Genomic DNA, 20,781 nt, shown 5'->3' on the forward strand with positions numbered 1-20,781 from the left:
TAGATTTGGCTTTGGCACTTAGATCTTTAGAAATGAATATTCCAAGGTCCTTGACAGAGTGAGGGTCATCTACAAGGTCATGTCCATCTAATTTGTATTTTGCCAATGTGCAAGACAGAGCATTTGTTGGTTGAGATCTGAAGTTGCCACTTGTTAGACCAATCTGACACATAGTCAAGGTCTTTTTGAAAGGTAGTTGCATTGTTGGTGGTGTTGAATAGTTTAACATCATCAGCGAAGAGAACACAATTGCTTTTAATATGATTGCAAATGACATTTATGTAAAGTATGAAGAGTGTTGGACCTAAAAAACTGCCTTGGGGAACACCACTATTAACAGGTACAGGATTTGATAGAGCACTTCCTATTTTGACCACGTGTTGTCTGTTTGACAGGAAGGCAGCTATCCATTTATGTAGGAGTCCAGAAATACCATAGGATTTTAGTTTTAGAAGTAATTTGTCGTGTACCACTGAAAAGCTTTACAGAAGTCTATGTAAATTGCGTCTATTGCTTTGCCCTGATCAAGATGTGTAGTCCATATGTTTTTGCAACGTAGTAGTTATAGATTACAAGATAATTTTTTTCTGAAACCAAATTGTTTGTTGGAGAATAGGTTGTTTGTCTCTAGGGGGATGATAATAGATTAATAATTGATTCCATGACTTTGCAGGTGACGCAACATAAAGAGATTGGTCTGTAATTTTCAACTAGGCTAGGGTCTCCCTTTTTGAAGATAGGGATGATTGTGGCTTGTGACTATTGGAAGGGTAAGGAACTGGTATTGAAAGATTTTTCAAAAATTATGCTTAGAGGTTCTGCAGTGCACTGCAATTGCAGTGGAAATCTTTTTTAAGAAGTATGCACATAGTCCATCAGGTCCAATAGATAGAGATGGTTTTAGATTGCGTAGTGCCTTTTCAACATTGTCTTCTGTAAAATCAATATGTATAAGATCACTGTAATCATTGTAATTGTCTGTAGTATGACTTAGAAATATTGGGTACTCAAGAAAAAAAAAACCTTTTTAAAATTAGAATAAACAACTTTTTTATTTTTATTATGGTACAAGTACCTTTTTTGATAACCAAAGCTGAAATAAGCCATTATCTCCTTGTTCTTTCCTCCATGTAAGATAAATATATATTTGAAGGGATGAGACCCTCTCCTTCCTTTCTAATTTCCAAGAAAGAGGAAAGCAAACTAAGAAATGGATACTAAGGTTGCTAAGAGTAGAGCTGCCAGGCTCCTGAGTAAAAAGGTGCTAGAATCTGCAATTTCTTTTCAATCTTCATTAAACAGCAGTTAATATCAAAGTAAATGGAAATGATGCTATTGTTCAGCATCCTTGCCATTTTTACAATGAGTTGGTGAAAATGCCATCAGTGCTTCAGTTTAGCTCGCTCGAGTCATTTATTGTTTGAAGCTTTAGAAAGAAGAAACATCCTTTTTTTTTTCTTTTTAATCCACAGCAGTAGATTGAGAGTGAGGAGCAGAAGTTAGGCCCAGGAGGAGTCAGTAAGTTGCAGCCATTGGTTAGGATGAATTTCACACACTCAAAAAAACCCAAACAAACCCTAACAATATCGTTATGAGCCAAGAAAATGGAAAGTCAGATCTTAGTTTCACACAGTGCAGTTCCTAAAATTCATTGCTAGATGTCACTGTCTTAAAGATGATCTCCTACCAAGCTTAAGAGAGGAAAAAGTGTTTACCTAAATGAACAAATTATAGTAGCTCTAGTGCCATGAAGCAGGGGCACAGCTTACCTTTCCCATTTATTTCCATGGATATATTTAGGCCCCATATAGACCCCAAAGCATTTTAGAAATAAAACAGTGGGTGACTACAGCTCAGTTTTGTTCAGACGTATACTTTTTGAATCACAAAGAAAAAAAACGAAACAAAATCCACAAAGCTAAATTGAAATTATAAAGAATATTGTGGGAGGCTAGAAAAGGCTGAAAAATAATTTTACTTTCTGAAATCAGCATTTTGTGATTAACCACACCCACAACTGTTTTGATAGTATCTCTAAGATGTTCTCAAAATTCCAGGTGTGCCTACTAGACCCCAAAGATGAATGACAGGGGCTTTCTATATATACTGTCCTGTCATGCATATTTGTGTGTGTGCATGTCTGTGTCTCAAAACCACACAGTATCATGTTATATGCCATCCGTGAATTCGTGAGTTTAATTGATTTTAATATGGCTTCATTAGAATATTTTTATATTTTCTTTTGAAAAAAGTTATAGAAATTAGCTATTTGTTTCTGAAAATTATACAATAATAGCTACTTCAAGCAGTTTTATCCTACTTTGAACAAATTGCAAATTTTAAAAATAAAAATAATAAACATATGGACTTCCGATTTGGCATTGCGGAGAGACAGTCAGGGAAATAGCGGGCTCTGATGAGCCCTGTGAAAACCCCGTCTGCCAAACCGCTGCCGATGGGTCTTCAGACCAGAACTGTCCTGCAGGGATGGGGATGAAAGAGAGGCACCTCGGATGACCAAGAGGAACAGGCAAGTTCCTCGGAGGTCGGAGGGAACTCTCTGCAAGTTGGCGGTGGGGGTTGGCAGCCATGGTGGCTGCCACGAAGCTTGGACAAACCGGGCAAGGTTTGTGCAGGAGGAAAGCGGAAAGGAACAATGCTCTTTGAAGCCGGGTGAGTGACAACCAACCCTGGCTTGATACAACATTTGGAGTAATGGGTTTTTTTATTTGTAAGACCCCTAGCCTTAAAACAGTGGCTGAGGATCTATGGGGCATAGAAGAATTTAAGATGAAATTTTTAAAAGAAAAGAAAAAGACCCGACTGAAAATTGATATTTGAATAAACAAAAATGGAAAAATAAACATTGAGACTTGGTTCAAATTGAACAAGCTTTAAATTTGAATTGGATTTTTAAAGAAAAGAAGGGAAAAAAAGAATTATTATCTTTAAAATACAGAAGAAGGAGAGAATCAAACAGAAACGTTATATAATTGAAACAAAATGGCGATTTGCATGACTAAAGGAAACTGGATTGTAGAGAGACATCTTCTGGTTCAAAAAGAAACATTGTAATTGGCTCCTTGTTTGGGAACATTGTGAATATTACAGATAACAACCATGGGATTTTGGCAGTGGAACTGTTTTTTCTTTGTCTGCAGGTGGCTTGACTTTGGGGGGGGGAAGAAAAAGGAAAAATATAATGAAACTCTTATAATTGGACTAATTAGTGCAGGAACAAAAGAAGTCAAATGGCGCAGGAACAAAAGAAGAAAATTGATGTGATTTGCTTGAAATAGAAGTAAGAAAAAGAACTAAATTGATATATGGAGAATTAAATTGCGAACATTGAAATTGAAATGAAATATATGCTAACAGACAAGGAAATGAGGAACGATATACATACAGCTGGAAAAAAGAAGATAGAAACAATGTGATTAAAAATAAAGCAATGTATAAATGGTCAGTAATAATAAAAAGGAGGTTTTTTTAATAGATGAATAAAAATGAATATGAATATGAGAAGAATTTGATATAATATATAAAAAAATGAAATAAAGAAGAAAGTTAGAATATGAGAGGAACAGAATATATTAACAGAAATTTATTAATTTACATAAGGATGTGTTTGGAGTAAGAACTAAGCCTCAATGTTAAATTGTTACAAAGATGATAATGACAATGTGATTGAACATGAATAAGTAATGTATAGATGGATGGTAAAATTTTAAAAAAGTGATTATGCTGGGATAAGCAGCAAACTAAGGTGATTATGCTAGGATAGACAGCAAAACAAAGATGATTATACTGGGTATAACAATAACAATAAAGACAATTATGTTGGGTTTGACAGTAAAATAAGATGATTATACTGGGAATAACAGTAAAGATAAAAATAATTATGCTGGGATTGACAGTAAAAATAATGATTATACTGGGTGTAACAGTAAAACTTAAGAACCTTATGCTGCGATTAACAGCCAAAAGGAGATGATTAAGATGAAGATTATAATACTGGGATAAACTTTTAGAATAAAGATGACCATACTGGAATTAATAGTAATAATGAAATGATTATGTTGTGATTAAAAGAGTTAAGCTGAGATAAATAGTAAAATGAAGATGATAAATGCTTACAGTTAAAATACTGTGTAAATATTTGATGATTTATACTTTTAAGATATATCCAACCATATTAAAAGGAAAAGAAATTGAAATGATATTGAGTTAAGGATTTTAAGATCAGTGTAATGGGTTTTAAGACTTTTTTAAAAAGATAGAATTTATGGTAATAATGTTATAGAATATTAAGTTGTGTTATTTGAAAATTAAGATTTGTGATGAAATAATAGAAAGGTAATTGATTTGTGTAAAATAATATGTTAGATATTTTTGTTCTTTTTGCTTTTTTTTTAAAAAAGATGGTAATTAGTGGGGATTTGGGAAAAGCTTTTGTTAAAGAGGAATTAGTAATTGTACCTACTTATGACCGGATCAATGGCTCGTTCTGAAAAGATATTTTGTATGTTTATGTGTTTTTTTTAAAAAATAAAAATTTTTGTTCAAAAAAATAAAAATAAAATAAAAATAAAAATAATAAGAATACTATACACAATAAATATCAATAAACACTATAATGGTAAATACTACCAGCTACCAGTGGGTGGCAACTATCAAACTGATTTCTTAACACAGAATATTATAAAAAACTTCATCCATAAATTGATCTCTGAGGGAGATGGGCAGTTAAAGCATACATGCATGCATGTATGTATGTATATGCGCACGCACACACACACACACACACACACACACACACACACACACACACACGTAAATCTAGCCAGATGTTAAAGGTCAGTTTTTATCCATTTTAAAATCTGGATTATTCTATTGTGATGATTGTGGTTCAAATAGGATCAAAGTACATTTTCCAGAAATAATAAAACCTCAGTTTTTAAATTAATATGGTAATTATAGGAGGTAAAACAAAAATACTATAATATCATAATTAAATAGTTTAATTAGCTGTATTATATACAAATGCCCAAAGAGCCCAGTATAAAAATTTATATTAAATGGACAGGTAAACATATCCAAAATGTGGTATTAGTCAAAAAAAAATATGCACAGTGGTATAATCCAAAGTTAAGAAACCAAAACCAATTTCTGGCATTGACATCTCCAACATATTTTGGAATTGAAGAACTCAGTAGAAATTTACTATTTATTAAGCTTTTGAAAATATTTTCCAGATATGTAAATAGAAATTTCAAACAAAAGATATAATATCCTTAAAATTGCATTCATTTTAAGAGTGTTTATACTATTCTAGAGACTAAGATTAATGACCTATATATCAATGCCTCACAAACCCTTTATATACCTTATTCATATTCAGTGAAATTGTTGGAGAAATATTGCTTGTAGTAAGAATACATAACCAATTGACAAATGTCCATATATGAAATTGACAATTATTCTTGACTAAACAACCCTTCATGTTTAGGCATAACTTTTAACTTAGACCACTTAACAGAAGTTCTCATTTTGAATAAACGCATACATAAAAGCAGGAACTCATCTCACTAGGACAAGCCTGTCCTACTTGTGTTGGAAGAGAACAGAATAGAACTGTGACTATCAGGATCCATAATTAGAGTATTCTCTGCCACTGTGCCCGCCCTTTACAACATCCTATTTGAACCCTAAAGGCTCTTCTGGATCCCATCAGTCAGAGTTGCTTGACCGATGGATCCTCAGCAGGCCTCCTCTACCAGCACAAGTAGGTGTTGTGGCTCCGATCACCGAGCCTGTGTTATCAGCAGGAGAGAACTCTGAGAGTGAAGGAGAGGAGTTGGCAAGGCCTCCCTCTCCAGGACCCTCCTCTCTGGCAATGCCTCCGGTGTCCTCCGAAGGCCAAGAGATAGGCCCGGGGCCAATCACTTCCCTGCAGCTGCAGGTGGACAGTAATGATGATGATGATGAGTCTTGGCTGGACCCTCGACAGCGTCGCAGAGTTAGCGCGCACAGCAGAGGAAGAGGTGTGCCAGGGTTTAGGCTGAGTCACTGGACCACACCCCACAGGGTATAAAAGAGGATGTGGTGGCCGTTCAAGCTCTGTGACAAGCAAAAACTGATATTGAACAAACCTCTCTGCATTGCTGGACTTTTTGAATATTCTTTTATCTGTTGTGTGTTGGCTTTGAAAAACACTCCCTTCGTAAGTAAAAGACTCTTGGCAGCCAGCCACTGGGTTGCTGCCAATTCTGCTCTTAGAGAAACCTTTGTTGGCTGGTTTATTTCACTATTGACTGTCTGTGGGGGTGCGTGTGTGAGACGGGGACAGAACAGTAGGATGAGTTTGTCTTAGCAGTTTGAGATGGTTGACCAAGTAGTCTGGACCTATGACATGGATGTCTTTTAAGGTCATAACCTGTCAGGTCCCCATAGATCCCTATTGGGATGCTGCCATTCTGATGGGAGGTCCTCCCAGTGGCATTTTATTTTATTTATTTTATTTTATTTTTGTAAATATTTTTTATTTATTTTTTCCAAATTTAAACATAAAACATAGCTTTCAAGAGCAAAAATCTCGATCTGGTCATAGGTGGTTACCACGCTTACATTCCTTTCACAAGCTCAATTCACAATTTCCATTATATCTTTTATAAGTAAACAAAAAAGAAAAGAAAAGAAGATAAAAAAGAATCAAAACTTAAAAAAAACCAATTTTAACTCAAATTTAACATTTTCATCTATATAAATCCATTATATTTATCCAAAATTAGTTTCAAATTCACTTTCACTCATTTTTACATCTGCATAACAATTCTAAACATATTTTTATTCTTCTTTACCTTATATCTTATACAAGTCATATCAAAATAATTTTTACAATATTCTAACCTCTTGTTAAGTGTTTACCTTACAATTTTATCACCATTTATTCTTAATTTCAATTCAATACCACTCCATTTTTATTATATTTTATAAAACAACATTTTGTCTAATTTTAATCCTTTGACCCTTATTCTTAAATCAGTTTACCTTAGTTTTTTTTCTCCCAATTTACATATTACACAGATTTCTCACAAAGACATATTTTATTTACTCCAATTTCTAATATATTTTCCACTATATCTCCCTCTAATATTTAACTATCTTCCAGCTTATTCTATTTGATTAATTCTCAGCTTGAGCCCCTCCAAAACACCAACTATTTAGTTAATTTCAGAATAGTTCCTCAATCTCCTCCAACTCTCCTCCTATTTGTTTGGCTGTTTCCAGCATTTTGTGGGCTGTTTTCCAGCATAGTCTCCTCCAACTCTCCTCCTATTTGTTTGGCTGTTTCCAGCATTTTATGGGCTGATTTCCAGCATAGTCTCCTCCTTAACTCCCTCCATTGTTTGGCTGATTACCAGCATAGTCTCCTCCAACTCTCCTCCTATTTGTTTGGCTGTTTCCAGCATTTTATGGGCTGATTTCCAGCATAATCTCCTCCTTAACTCCCTCCATTGTTTGGCTGATTTCCAGCATAATCTCCTCTAATCTCCCTCCATTATTTGGCTGGTGTCCAGCATAATTCCCTCCAGCACTCCTCCTATTTGTTTAGCTGATTTCCCACACTTCTAATTAATTTCCAACGTATTTCCACCGAGTCTCAAACTTTTATCTAGTTGGCATCCATCCCACACATTTTAACTGTAATATAATTATCTGTTTTATATCATTTTTCCATCCTACTCTTTCAATTTAAATCTCAGTATATTTCATAATAGTCATCATTTCCAACATGTATTACCTTAATTCAAGACTAATCACTAGCATCTGTGTATCTTGTATTTTGTTCAATCAATCCTTATTCATCAGTTTAACATTTGTTTGCAAATTAAAATTAAAACATATTACATCGAACAGTACATTTTCTTAAAATTTTCCTACCTCAAAATATATTTTTCTTTATTATTTTTATCCCCTTGATATCATCCACTATTTTAATAGCCACCTCTTATTTTCTATTTTTATTATTTCACAACCCTTCCTGTTTTTATCCAAAAATCATATATACCTAGGCTTTTAAACTCTATCATATATACATAGGCTTTTAAGCTTTACATTTCAGTTAGTCACATTTAAATTTATCCACTTTAATTCTTCCTTTTCTTCCTTTTCCTCTCTGTCCAAAGTGCTCTATTTCAAGGTTCATCAGTTCAAAGTAAAGAATTTCTGTATGTCCCTTTAAAACTTTTAAAATGTCTGTTCCAAGCGTAGTGCATCAGCTTCCTGTCTTTGTTAACTACGCCACACCTAGCTTTTGTTTACAGTTTTGTCAGTCTCCATTGTTAAAATCCAAAATGTTCTTTCTTTCTTCTTTCTTAAAATCATCTGGGACAGAGTAGGAATCTCCAAAATCCTTATATCCAATATTAATTTCAAGTAATCCAAGGTAAAAAGCCAATTAACATGTTTCTTTTCCACCCAGAAAGGGAAATCTCTTTAATCCACTTCCCTCCTTAGTCTCTGCAGACTCCATGGCTATTTTGTAGCCATCCATCTGTCTATCTTCATTAGCTTCATTAGCTTCATTTTCTTTTAGAGGCATTAATTCTCAGGAATATCCATTTCTCCTATCCACTCCAGTTAAAGGCACAGTCAAATTTCAGAAATTTATTAATGCCAAATCATCCAATTTAAGTTTACTGCAGTCCAGCAGCCGCTTTTAAATTTGGGGTCTTATTTTCCAGTAATTCCAAATAGGTACGTTATATTGCCTGGGTTGGTGTCACTCACCCAGCTTCTTGATCTTTGCTCTTTCTTCATCTTCTTCCTCCAGCACAATCCTTGTTCCCGGTTGCCACGGTTTCAAGGCAGCTGCCATGGCTGCCGTTCTGCTCTATTCCCTGCGCTAGGATTCTAGCAATCGGGAGCAGGAGGAGGTGAAGTTTTGTCCTGGAGGGATAAACAAAAGAAGGAGGAAGTCTCAGAGGCAGCATGGAAAGGTGCGTTTTCCCGCTGCACTAGGAAGAGAGCCTCCAACCCGATGTGGAAGAAGCCTGCCTTAATGGCAGACCTGGAGGCGTGATGTGCCAACCAGAGAAGAAGGAAGTGAGGAGTGAAGACAGCACAACAACCGTATCGTGAGCAGTGGATTTAGCTGAGTTTGGAAGTCCGGCGAAGAAACAACCGGAGGAGCTTTTAAGAAAACAGAGTGAGTCTCCAAACAGAGAAGGGCTATCCTGAAACACTGGCGGTATTTTGACACTGGGAGCAGAATAGCAAGTAAAAGAGAACAATAGACAGTTAAAGGCGAGAGAAGTGGTATTTCGCCCTCTGAGATCAAACACAGAATTGTGTTTCGAAACTTAGAGATCTGAGCTCCAATGGAGAAGTGAAAGCTGACAGTCAGAAGGAAAGATTGTGAGAGAGTGATTGTGCAGATAGAGTAAGACTGTCACTGCGAGACAGAAACTGATGCAACAGTGAGAAGTACAGGACCAATAATATTTAAATACCCATCTCTTGATATTTCTATATTGTTATATTCCCTTATATTTATATACTCCTTATATCTCTTGGTGTTCTTAGAACTGGCTAGTTATATTATAGAATATAAACTTATTAAAATATAGAGAGAGTTAATCACCCTGATAAAGATTATATTTATTCATGAAACTTAGCAAATAGACAATATAGAGCTGTAGTGATAGATATATAAACTTATATTCATATTTTTTGTATCTAAGAGATATATATATATATGTTTTCTCAGGTTTTCGCGGGTGTTTGTATGTAGGTCTTTGGTTATTCGGGTCTTCTCCCACGTAAAATTGGAAGTGTCTTGGCGACGTTTCGACGAAGTCTCATTCGTCATCTTCAGGCTGGTGTTCTCGGCTTCGTGCTTCCAGGAGCAGCCTGAAGATGACGAATGAGACTTCGTCGAAACGTCGCCAAGACACTTCCAATTTTACGTGGGAGAAGACCCGAATAACCAAAGACCTATATATATATATATATATATATATATATATATATATATATATCAATAGATAGATAGATAGATATCTCAATATCTTAACTACATATTTCCACCTATTACAGTTAAATATAGATAAGATATTTAAAAATAACCAGAAGTAGTTAGATATTTGGATTTATTGATTGTGTGTACCCAATACTAATTGTAGTTATTGTAGTTATTGTATTCATTAACTTTATTAGCTTTATTAATTAGATTTAGTAATAACTTTTTTTCTCTTTCATCTCATTGATTTACAAATATTTATTGTATCTACTCTATTTATTGTATTTAATACCTAATACTTACTGTAGCTACTATTGCTAGTACTATTTATGGCTATCTAATAATATTTACTAGTACTTATCTATAGCGATAGAATTATATATACTAGAAGAAAATTAATTTAATACATATATAGTACAAACTAGATTAACAAACCGGATGGTAATTTGGGAGAACATATATAAAATTCTAGAGGAGCAACATAAAATTATAAGAGAGATGACTACTATTACAACTCTGAAAATAGGAAAGAAGGCCACACCATCAGTCTCAACATTGACTGCATCCCCATTGAATCAAAGATTAATTGAAGGAATGCTTACCACTGAAAGATCAAATGCCATGCCAAACATGCAATTGATGCAGTCTACATTATTGACAATACAAGAAGCGATGGCCAAACTCCAGGAAGATATGACAAAAAACCATAGAGAAATTAAATCAGACCTAAAATTAGAAATGGGAGAGATGAAGACTGAGATACACAAATTGGATGATAGAATGGGCTTAATCCAAGAAGTGATTCAGAACGAGGAAAGAATAAAAACTATTGAAGATAGAATAGAGCAAACTGAGAAAAAGCAAGAAATGGTAGATCGGAAAATGATTGGGCTGAATAAGGAGTTAGAAGAGTCTCTGATGAATTTAGAGTTGGACCAGGCCTCCTTCTTTCTGAGGTTCCAAAATGTCGCAGAGACAAAGGAAAAAGACCTAGGGATGTTGATGGCAGATCTAATTGCAAAAGCCCTTCAAAGGGAAAAGCAAGAGATCATGAATGAATTGGATGATGTGTATAGGGTCTATACAAGTTATGCTAGATGCCACAAACTCCCTAGGGAAGTCCTCATGAGATTTGCCTGCAAGGAAGTGAGAGACATTATATAGAAGATTACAAGAGAGGAACCGATGACATATAAAGGGAAAGAAATTATCACCTTGAAACAAATCCCTAGGAGGGTGCATGAACAACGGAAGGACTATAGATTCTTAGCTACCCAATTAAACAAAAGGAATATACAGTTCTGATGGATTATCCTGGAGGGAATGTTAGTTTCCTGGAACAAAAACAAAAAAAGATTAAAATTGACAGTATAGGGAATGCTCAAGAAATTTATGATCAGCTGATAGGCTCAGAGGAAGAATATAGCAGCGGGGAGGAATTGGAATTGGCCAGCCAAGATGTACAGCGACAGAAGACTGAAGAGAAAGACCAAGAGGATAGAAGTAAAGAAGAGAAGGAACACCGAGAAGAAAAGGGGGTAAGAACGAGGATTCAAAGAAGGCAGCGAGTGGTACAAAATTAAAAATGGAAGAGGAACTGAAATTAATATCGCTAAACATGAATGGTTTAAATTCACCATCCAAAAGAAGACAGATATTTTCAAAATTAGTTAAACAAAAAGTAGATATTGTGTGCCTCCAGGAGGTGCACATTAAAAAACAAGACGAAAAATATTTGCGATATAATAAATTGGGGAAACTTTATTCAACATTAGCAGAAGAAAAAAAAGGAGGGGTGGCAGTATACATCAAAGAGGGGATAATAGCTAAATATATATATACAGACACAAGAGGAAGAATATTAATAATTGAAATATTAATGGGTCAAAAATATTTTGTTAGTTGTTATATATGCACCCAATAAGAACCAAAGGAATTTTTATGAAAATGTGTATGATAAGATAATAGAAATAGGGAATGACAATGTTTGTTTGATTGGTGACTATAATGCAATAGTGGACATTAAAAAGGATTATGCAAATAACAAAAAAACAAAAATAAAAAGGAATACCTTACCAAAAGTTTTTTTTTGAAATGGCAGAAGAATTAGACCTATTAGATATATGGAGAACCCGAAAACCAGAAAAAACAAAATTCACCATCTATTCTACTCCCCACAGATCATGGTCAAGAATTGACATGGCCTGGATATATGGAGACTTAGTTAAAGATATTGAAACAGTAGAGATTATGCCAAATGCTTGGGCCAACCACAATCCTCTCAAAATAATATGAAAAGGGCAAAAAAGGAAGAAAGGTAGATAGACATTGAATCCACAAATTTTAAAAGAAAAAGAATATATCCAAAAGATTTTAAAAGAATTGGAATTATTTTTTAAAGACAGCAAGAAACACCACACCTCATTACAAAATGTCTGGGATACCACAAAAGCATATTTAAGGGGGATTACAATAGCATATATTGCAAAAAGAAATAAAGGTAAGTGGAGAGATTATAACATATTGTCCGAAGAAATTAAAAAGTTAGAAAATCAATTAGAAACAGATCCTGGGGGTGAACAAACAAAAAATAAAATGGCCCTAGTTAAACATAAATTGAATATTTTGGACCAAAAGGAATTGGCAAGAAATTTAAAATTCGCAAAACAAAATTATTTTGAATATGCTAACAAACCAGGGAGGTAGCTGGCCTATCAATTAAAAAAGGAAAGAGGAAAAAGAATAATACATCAGCTACAGGATGAAAATGGAACCGTGGAAAGTAATATGGAGAAGAAGAAAAAATTACACAAGAATTTTTTAAAAGGCTTTATAGACAGGAAGAAATGGTACAGGGGAAAATAAGGGATTATTTGAAGGGAGAAATTGAGAGAAGAAAGGAAAGTACTAAATAAGGAAATAACATTATTCGAACTTAAAGAAGCAACTCAGAGGCAAAAAAGTAATAAGATGGACCAGATGGGTTGCCAGGGGAAATTTATAAACACTTTGGAGATTTGATAGAATTATTACTATTGGAAATATGTAATAAAGTCTTGAGGGAAGCAAAGGTACCAGAATCATGGAAAGAGGCATACATTACTCTGATCCCTAAAGAAGGCACTGACAATAAACAAATTAAGAATTATAGACCAATCTCACTGTTAAATTTGGATTATAAATTTTTTATGAATATTATGGCAGAACTGTTGCTAGTTTGGTTATCCTGGTTAGGCCCATATATAAGAGACTGTAGGCTTTCTTGTAATAGTAATATTTATTTCTTTTCTTCCTCAGGAACACAATTAGACAGGCACTAATCTGGGAGGAGCAAGAACTTATATACAGAGAAGGCGGGGCTAATGGTAAGTACTAACCAATGGTAAGTGACACAATGACATCACACAATGACATATAAACAAGCACACATATTTACAGATATCAGGTTAGGTATTTTCATCTGTAACAAATCCCCCTCTAAAATACCTAACTAATGGTGGGTTATTAAGATTATATATGCACATCAAGTTTGGAAGTCAAATACATATGTTGTTTGGTCGGCAATGGCTTAGTGAGGATATCAGCAATTTGTTCACTAGTATTACAATGGATAGCTTTAATAAATCCTATACTTGACAGTTGTCTTACATGTTTATATTTTATATCGATATGTCGAGATCGTTGACCTATTGCTTCGGAAGCTGATATATCAATTGCTGCCTTATTGTCCTCATTGATAATAATTGGATAAACAGGTTCATCCCACACATTGGTTAACAAGTCATCGAACCAAGTTAGATTGTTGACCGCTTTGGATAAACAAACATATTCGGCTTCCGCTGTGGAAGTGGCAATTAAATTCTGTTTGCCTGTGTACCAGTGCACCGCACAGCCATTTATAAGAAAAACATATCCAGAAGTACTTTTTCTGGTTTTTGAATCAGTAGCCCAATCAGCATCAGCGTAGCAGGTCAAAGTTGGTTTTTCAGAAATGAATGGTTCTAAGAATAAGCACATATCAATGCTAGACTTTAGATATTTTAGAATCCTCTTAATTCCTTCCCAGTGGTATGAGTTAGGATTGCTTACATGTCTTGACAACAAATTTACAGCAAGGGTGATATCAGGCCTGGTCCAATTAGATATGTATAATAAGGACCCAATAATTGATCGATATAACGTGTTATCCTTGAATGGTTCGTACTCATTATACACATTCCTATAAAAATCAGTTGACATAGGAGTATCACAAATTTTTGAATTAATTAAATTACATTTTTGTATGAGTTCCATAATCTTGTCTTTCTGAGATAATTTGAACCCCTTATCTGTTTTGTCAATTTGGACTCCTAGATACTTATTTACCTTTCCTAATATTTTTAAGTTGAAATTTTTGCCTAGTTGTTCAGCGAAATTATCACATTTAATTTTGTCGTGTCCAAAATACAATATATCATCAACATAAATCAAAACATATTCAATAGAATCATTATTTTTTTTTGTGAAAAAACAAAAATCAGATGAAGTAGCTACAAAACCCATATTTTTAAGTATCTTTGATAAGCACTCATACCACCGCTTACCGGACTGTTTTAGTCCATAAAGGCTCTTGTTTAATAGCCAAATTTCTCCCTTTTTTGTATCCTTTCCTGGGGGTGCTTTCACATAAATTTCTTTATCTAGATCAGCGTGCAGATAGGCTGTCTGCACGTCAAATTGATATACTTCCAGATTTAAGATAGAAGCTAACACTAGTGCTGTTTTCACGCTTTCTGATCTAACGGTTGGGGAATAAGTGTCTTCATAGTCATCCGGAAATCTTTGGGCAAAGCCTTGAGCCACCAACCTGGCTTTGTATAGGAATTTACCATCCTCTAGCTCCTTGATTTTATAGATCCACCTAGTGCCAATAGGGGATTTCTCAGTGGGCAGGTCTGTTGGTGTATATACATTTAGTTCTCTCAAACTGTCCATCTCTTTTTTCATTGCTTCCTCCCACTTACTTTTTTCTTCTAGGGGTAGCTTAAGTATGTCATCATATGTGTTAGGAGTCAGGTGTTTAGCTTGGATAGACAGTACGTAATCATCTAATCTTTTAGGAATTATGCCCCTATTGGATCTAATGGGCCTATTCTGGGGATGTTCATCGCTATGCATATACTTAGCTTCTTTTTCGGTTAATTGATCTACTTTCAAAGTGGGGTGTCCTTTTTTCCATTCATCATTAACTATTACTGGGCATTTGATTCTGTTAGTAGATGTGGATTTGGGGTTCGTATCTGATGTGTGATGTTTTGCGTGCGTGTGTGTAATATTTTTTGATTCTGGGTAAATTTCATTGAGATGTAATTTTGACCAGTTCATGTGTTCATGAAACACGGCAGATCTGGATACAATGAAGTGATTATTTTTATCAATGAAGCGATATCCCTTGGTTCCTGATTCGTACCCCATAAATATCAGTCTTTTGGATACTTTCTCTCCTTTGCGTCTTAACTGTGAGGGCACATATACATCAGCAGATACACCAAATACGTGTAAATGCCCAATTTTTGGTTTCCTTCCATACATGAGTTCGTATGGGGTCTTATTGATTGTACTGGACCATAAGCGATTTATAGTGTAATTGGAATAATTAAGGGCTTCAGCCCAGAATGACTGGTTTAAACCAGCATCATCTAACACACATTTAACCATGGTTTGTAGCAAACCATTCTTCCTTTCAGAGACTCCATTTTGGAATGGGGAAAATGGACAAGATTTAAAGTGCAATATTCCTTGTGATTTTAGCCAAATTGAAAATTCGTTGGATAGGAATTCCGACCCCCTGTCAGTCATTATTTGTTTGATTTTGGTATTGTATTGTGTTTCTACCATTTTAAAGAACTCCTTAAATTTTTTGAAAACCTCACTTTTGTGGTTAAGGGTGTATACAAAACCAAATCTACTATAGTCATCGACTATGGTCAGGAAGTATCTTTTTTTGTATTTAATTGAAGGTTTTAATGGGCCTACTACATCCATATGAATTAGTTGAAAGGTTGATTGTGTGGTGCGGGTGGCTTTTTTGGGTTTTGGCTTGTTTTTAATTTTGGAAGAATTGCATACAGAGCATTCTAAGTAATTTTTACAGTTCTTTATTTTTAAATCTTCGGAACACTCTAACATTTTTCGTATGACTGGAAAGCTCGCGTGTCCTAGCTTTCTGTGGAGTAAGTGACTACAATTATCGTGAATAGGTTTTCCATTGTTTAAATTTTCAGACATATTAGTATCAGTGTTTGATGCATTCTTATCATTATTTTCATCATGGCTATCTGAATTTGGTTTTTTGTTTCTTAATTGATAGTTTGCATAGACTAGTTCGTTATCTTGTGGCAGTAGGTATGTTAGTCCATCATTTGTAAATAGTTTACCTATGTTTCTGTTGTTCTTAGTCATGAATACCTTTCCACCTCTGAAAGTGGTTTCTATTGCATTGTCTAAGCTTAACTTTAGGGTTGCCAATATGTTATTTGGAATTTCGGGCACAAATAGTACCCCCTCTATTTTTCCTATACCTTTTATATGCGTGTCTCCTATTCCTCTCACTAGGACTCTATTTTGGTTTGCTACTTTAATATAATATTTCTTTTCAGTGAAGTTACTTAATATTTCTCTATTATGAGTTGTATGGCATGTGGCTCCTGAATCTATGAGCCAGGTGTTGAGTGAATCAGATATCAAAGTGTTATTATTTCTTATTCCATATAGTGATCCTTTCTTATTTTCTCTAGGGTTATTTCTGTATGTTTGTCTTTCTCTAGAGTGTGGTGATTCTCTTCTCTTATACCTGTAATCTGGGGAGGTTCTGTCTAAAAAGTGTATTCTTCTATCCTTGTGTTTATATGAGTCACTGTATCCTATATTCTTGGGACAGTCTCTACTCTGATGTCTTTCAGATCCACATGTGAGACATTCATGTGGGTATCTGTCTCTGGCCCTGAAATCAGTCCTTCTTTGATTTCTACCTTCTCTTTGTTGTGTATATCGCTCTCTTCTAAGTCTATCTTCAGTAATAAGCTTATTGGTAAGGTTTTCTAAAGTAATTTGCTCTATACTTAGGTTATCTATTAGTGTAATGTAGTTATCCCAGCTGTGATCTAGTGAGTTAATTATAATGCTTTTCATGGTGTTGTCAGAAATGGTTTCTCCCCTTTGAATAAGGTCTGCTCTTACAGCGTTTAAATTCAAGATATGCTCACTCATGGATGTATCATGTTTTAGTTTGGCAGAATAGAATTCCCTAGAGATTTTTGTGGTAGTGGCTACATTTTTGCTATAGAACAGTCTGAATAATTTTTGATATACTTCAAATACAGTTAAATTATGCTCTATACTGGGGAGTATACTTGGGGAAATAGAAACAATTAACATATAGTATGCTTTGTGGTGGAGGCAGTCTATTTCATAGGTCCAAGGCTTATTTGGTGGGTTATCAATAAAAAATAAAACATTTTCTTTCATATATACAATCTGTAAACACTGATCCCATTCCATTAAGTTGCTTCCATCTAATTTCAATTTTATAAAGTCTGGAGGTATTGTCCCTGAGTGTAGTGAGGTGTTATTCATGTTTAGTAGCTGTCCATGATTTAAGACCTTAGCATACTCACAATAAGGCCTGGGTATGGTAGATGTATGTCTGTATTTACTTATCTCTATGTTGCGCTGACTTGTATTTATGTTTCCTTCTTCTTTCTTTGCAGGCTCGTTCTGGGCATGCTCAGTCCTCATTTTTCTCCAGCAGTCGATGAGGGAGGTTCCTGTGTCTGCAGCTCCTGGGGTGAAGTCCCAGACGGCCTTCTGTTGCTCTGCTTTGTTTCCGGAGGGCCTCTGGTGACTGAAGAATGCCTGGGGTGCTGCTCTGCTCATCGGGGAGTCTTCTCTGAGGTCGTCAGTAAGTGGAGCTTGAGGCGGGCCGCCATTGCCAATGGAGCCGGGTTGTTCAGGGAGCTGCTCTTCAGTAGGTAAGTATGATTGCCAGCTTGTCTTTCTTCGGGTGGCTAGGCCTTTCTTTAGACAGTCTATTTCTTTTTGGCCTTTGGTAGATGGTAGTTTAGAATTTTCTATTTCATTTTCTGGTTGTTTGTTTGGTATTGTTAGTTTAGTCCCGAGTGCTGCAGTTAGCACCTGTATAGCATTGTCTATTTCTACTTCAGTAGGTTGAGCTTTGTTTTGTTTAAATAATTGTTTTTTATTTGTTTTTGGACTCGGGTAATCATCTTCTTGGTAGGTTTTGTTTTTTATTTCGTAGTTTGAGGTTTGGAATTCTTTTAGTAATTGGTCAGGCATTTTAGAGGTATTAGGTGGGTAAGATGGCTGCCATGAAAAAGGCGGGAAGCTGTCGCCATCTTTGGTGTCATTTTTGAAGTCAGGGGTTGAATTTCTTACCTTGCAGTTTTCTTGTTTGTTATTTTCGTTATCTGCTGCTGTTCCGTGGTCGTTTATTATGCTGCGGATTTTCACAAGCAGATTTGATTCAGCTGTAGTTGTTTCTATTAATTCTAGTATTTTTCTTTTTACCTCATCTTCTTTGTTTGGTGTTAGCAGTTCATTTTCTTGTAATTGCGTTTGTTTCTTAATATTTTCAAGTGGTGTATATTTGTCAGGAGTTAGTTGAGCTGCCATTCTTTTCGTTATGTATCTGGTGGCAGGTCTTCTTTTGTCGTTATGTGAGTCTTGCATCTTTATGTTCGGTTGGGCCTACCAAACCATCCTCTTGCTACCAATTTGTTGCTAGTTTGGTTATCCTGGTTAGGCCCATATATAAGAGACTGTAGGCTTTCTTGTAATAGTAATATTTATTTCTTTTCTTCCTCAGGAACACAATTAGACAGGCACTAATCTGGGAGGAGCAAGAACTTATATACAGAGAAGGCGGGGCTAATGGTAAGTACTAACCAATGGTAAGTGACACAATGACATCACACAATGACATATAAACAAGCACACATATTTACAGATATCAGGTTAGGTATTTTCATCTGTAACAAGAACGGATAAAAAGAATACTAAATGAGAAGATACATACAGACCAAAATGGATTTCTCCCTATGAGACAAATTAGAAATAATACTAGAATAATAATTAATATACTGGAATATTACGAGGTGCACCCAGAGAGACAAGCGGCCCTTGTCTTCCTGGATGCTCAAAAAGCTTTCGATAATGTGAATTGGGAATTTATGGTCCAACAAATTAAAGCCATGACATTTGGAGATAAATTTGAAAAGATGATTGAGTTGATTTACTCTAGCAAAAGGCAAGGGTAATAATAAATGGAGAGACCACAACCTATTTAAGATAACAAAAGGAGTTAGGCAGGGCTGTCCAATGTCACCTCTGCTCTTTATCCTGATCCTAGAGACTCTGCTACAAAGAATTAGGCTAAATGTGGAAATAAAAGAAACTAAAATTAAACAGGAAGAATTCAAATTGCAGGCATTCACAGATGATATGGTATTTGTCATAGAGGCCCATTGGAATCTGGACCAATATTATTGCAAGAGATAGAGAAATATGGGGAGGTCACAGGCCTCAAAATTAACAAAGAAAAAACTAAAATGTTAGTTAAGAATTTATTGGAGATACAAAAGGAAGAACTCAAGAAAAGAATGGGGCTTACAATCTCATTAAGCCATTTTTTAATTCTTCCCCAAAACTTAACTGCTTCCGGGCATGTCCACCATTGATGATAGTAACTGCCTCTCTCCTGCCCACATTTCCAGCATTCCGCCGATTGTCCAGTGAACATTTTAGCCAATCTATCGGGGGAAAGGTGCCACCTATATATCATCTTATAGATATTCTCTTTATATGCCGTGGATACCACTGATTTCATGTTCTCACCCCAAATCCCTTGCCAATTGTCTAAATGAATTGGGTAACCAAAATTTTTCCCCAAGCGATCATTGTATCTTTGATTACCTCCTCACCTATCTCTAATCTCATTAATAATTTGTAACTTTTTGCAATCATACCTTTTTCTTGTCCCATCAAAATTTTGTCTAATTCTTGTAGGTCCACATGTATGCCTTTCCCATCTCTATCTTTCTTAAATTTAGATTGAATCTGTAAGTAGGTCCACCAGTCCACTTGTATTCCTAAAGAGTTCAATTCCTGTTTGGATTTTATATTTCCCTGTGCATTCAATAACTCCTTATATATTAATTTCTTTGTCGGATTGTAGATTTTGGGATATGTCAGTGCTTCCACCGGTGATATCCAGCACGGTGTTTTAATATAGTATTTTTTGCTAATCTTTTCCCAGTTTCGAATTAAGATGTTTCTTATATAATGTCTAGTAAACCATTTATTTTGTGGGTTATTGTCTCGCCAGAGGGCCGAATGCCAACCCTGTTGTAGATCATAACCTTCTAATTTGAGAAGACGATTGTTACCCAAGGTAATCCATTCTTTTACCCATACTAACAAAGCTGCTGAATAATAATTCTCCCAACAGGGTAAGCCCAGGCCCCCTCTTTCTTTTATCTCCTGCATCATCTTTCTTTTAATCCGAGGCTTTTCCCCCTGCCAAACAAATTTAGTTATTATCTGATTTAATTCCATAAAAAAGTTTTTAGATAGGTTCACTGGAGCCGTTTGAAATAAGAAATTAAATTTTGGTAGAATATAGGCTTTAAGTGTTGCTACTCGTCCCAGAAGTGAAAGTTGAATTTTACCCCATTTATCTAAATCTTTTCTTATTTGAATTA

General features: G+C 35.1%; 1 protein-coding gene and 1 long non-coding RNA gene across 5 annotated transcripts in view; one reads left to right on the top strand and one right to left on the bottom strand.

The window, feature by feature from the left end:
* LOC148113425 (uncharacterized) overlaps positions 1-20,781 on the bottom strand; it is a 165,922-nt gene that overhangs the window by 108,146 nt on the left and 36,995 nt on the right. The window contains exon 4 of one of the 4 annotated variants that reach the window (XR_015728226.1): positions 8,794-8,952. The exons of 2 other annotated variants lie outside the window; for them this stretch is intronic. The gene's annotated coding sequence lies outside the window, so the exon portion shown is untranslated. Of the gene's footprint in view, positions 1-5,006; positions 8,953-20,781 lie in introns of those variants that run through there. One more of the 4 variants, XR_015728225.1, reaches the window with a different exon arrangement.
* Positions 13,290-19,059, top strand: LOC148113427 (uncharacterized). The gene is made up of 3 exons (XR_015734495.1): positions 13,290-13,389; positions 17,773-18,033; positions 18,888-19,059. It is a non-coding gene; the product is annotated as an uncharacterized LOC148113427 (long non-coding RNA).

The sequence above is a fragment of the Pantherophis guttatus genome, chromosome 5 (assembly GCF_059756535.1).
Source record: "Pantherophis guttatus breed Tessera chromosome 5, ASM5975653v1, whole genome shotgun sequence".
In the NCBI taxonomy this organism is placed as follows: Eukaryota; Metazoa; Chordata; class Lepidosauria; order Squamata; family Colubridae; genus Pantherophis; species Pantherophis guttatus.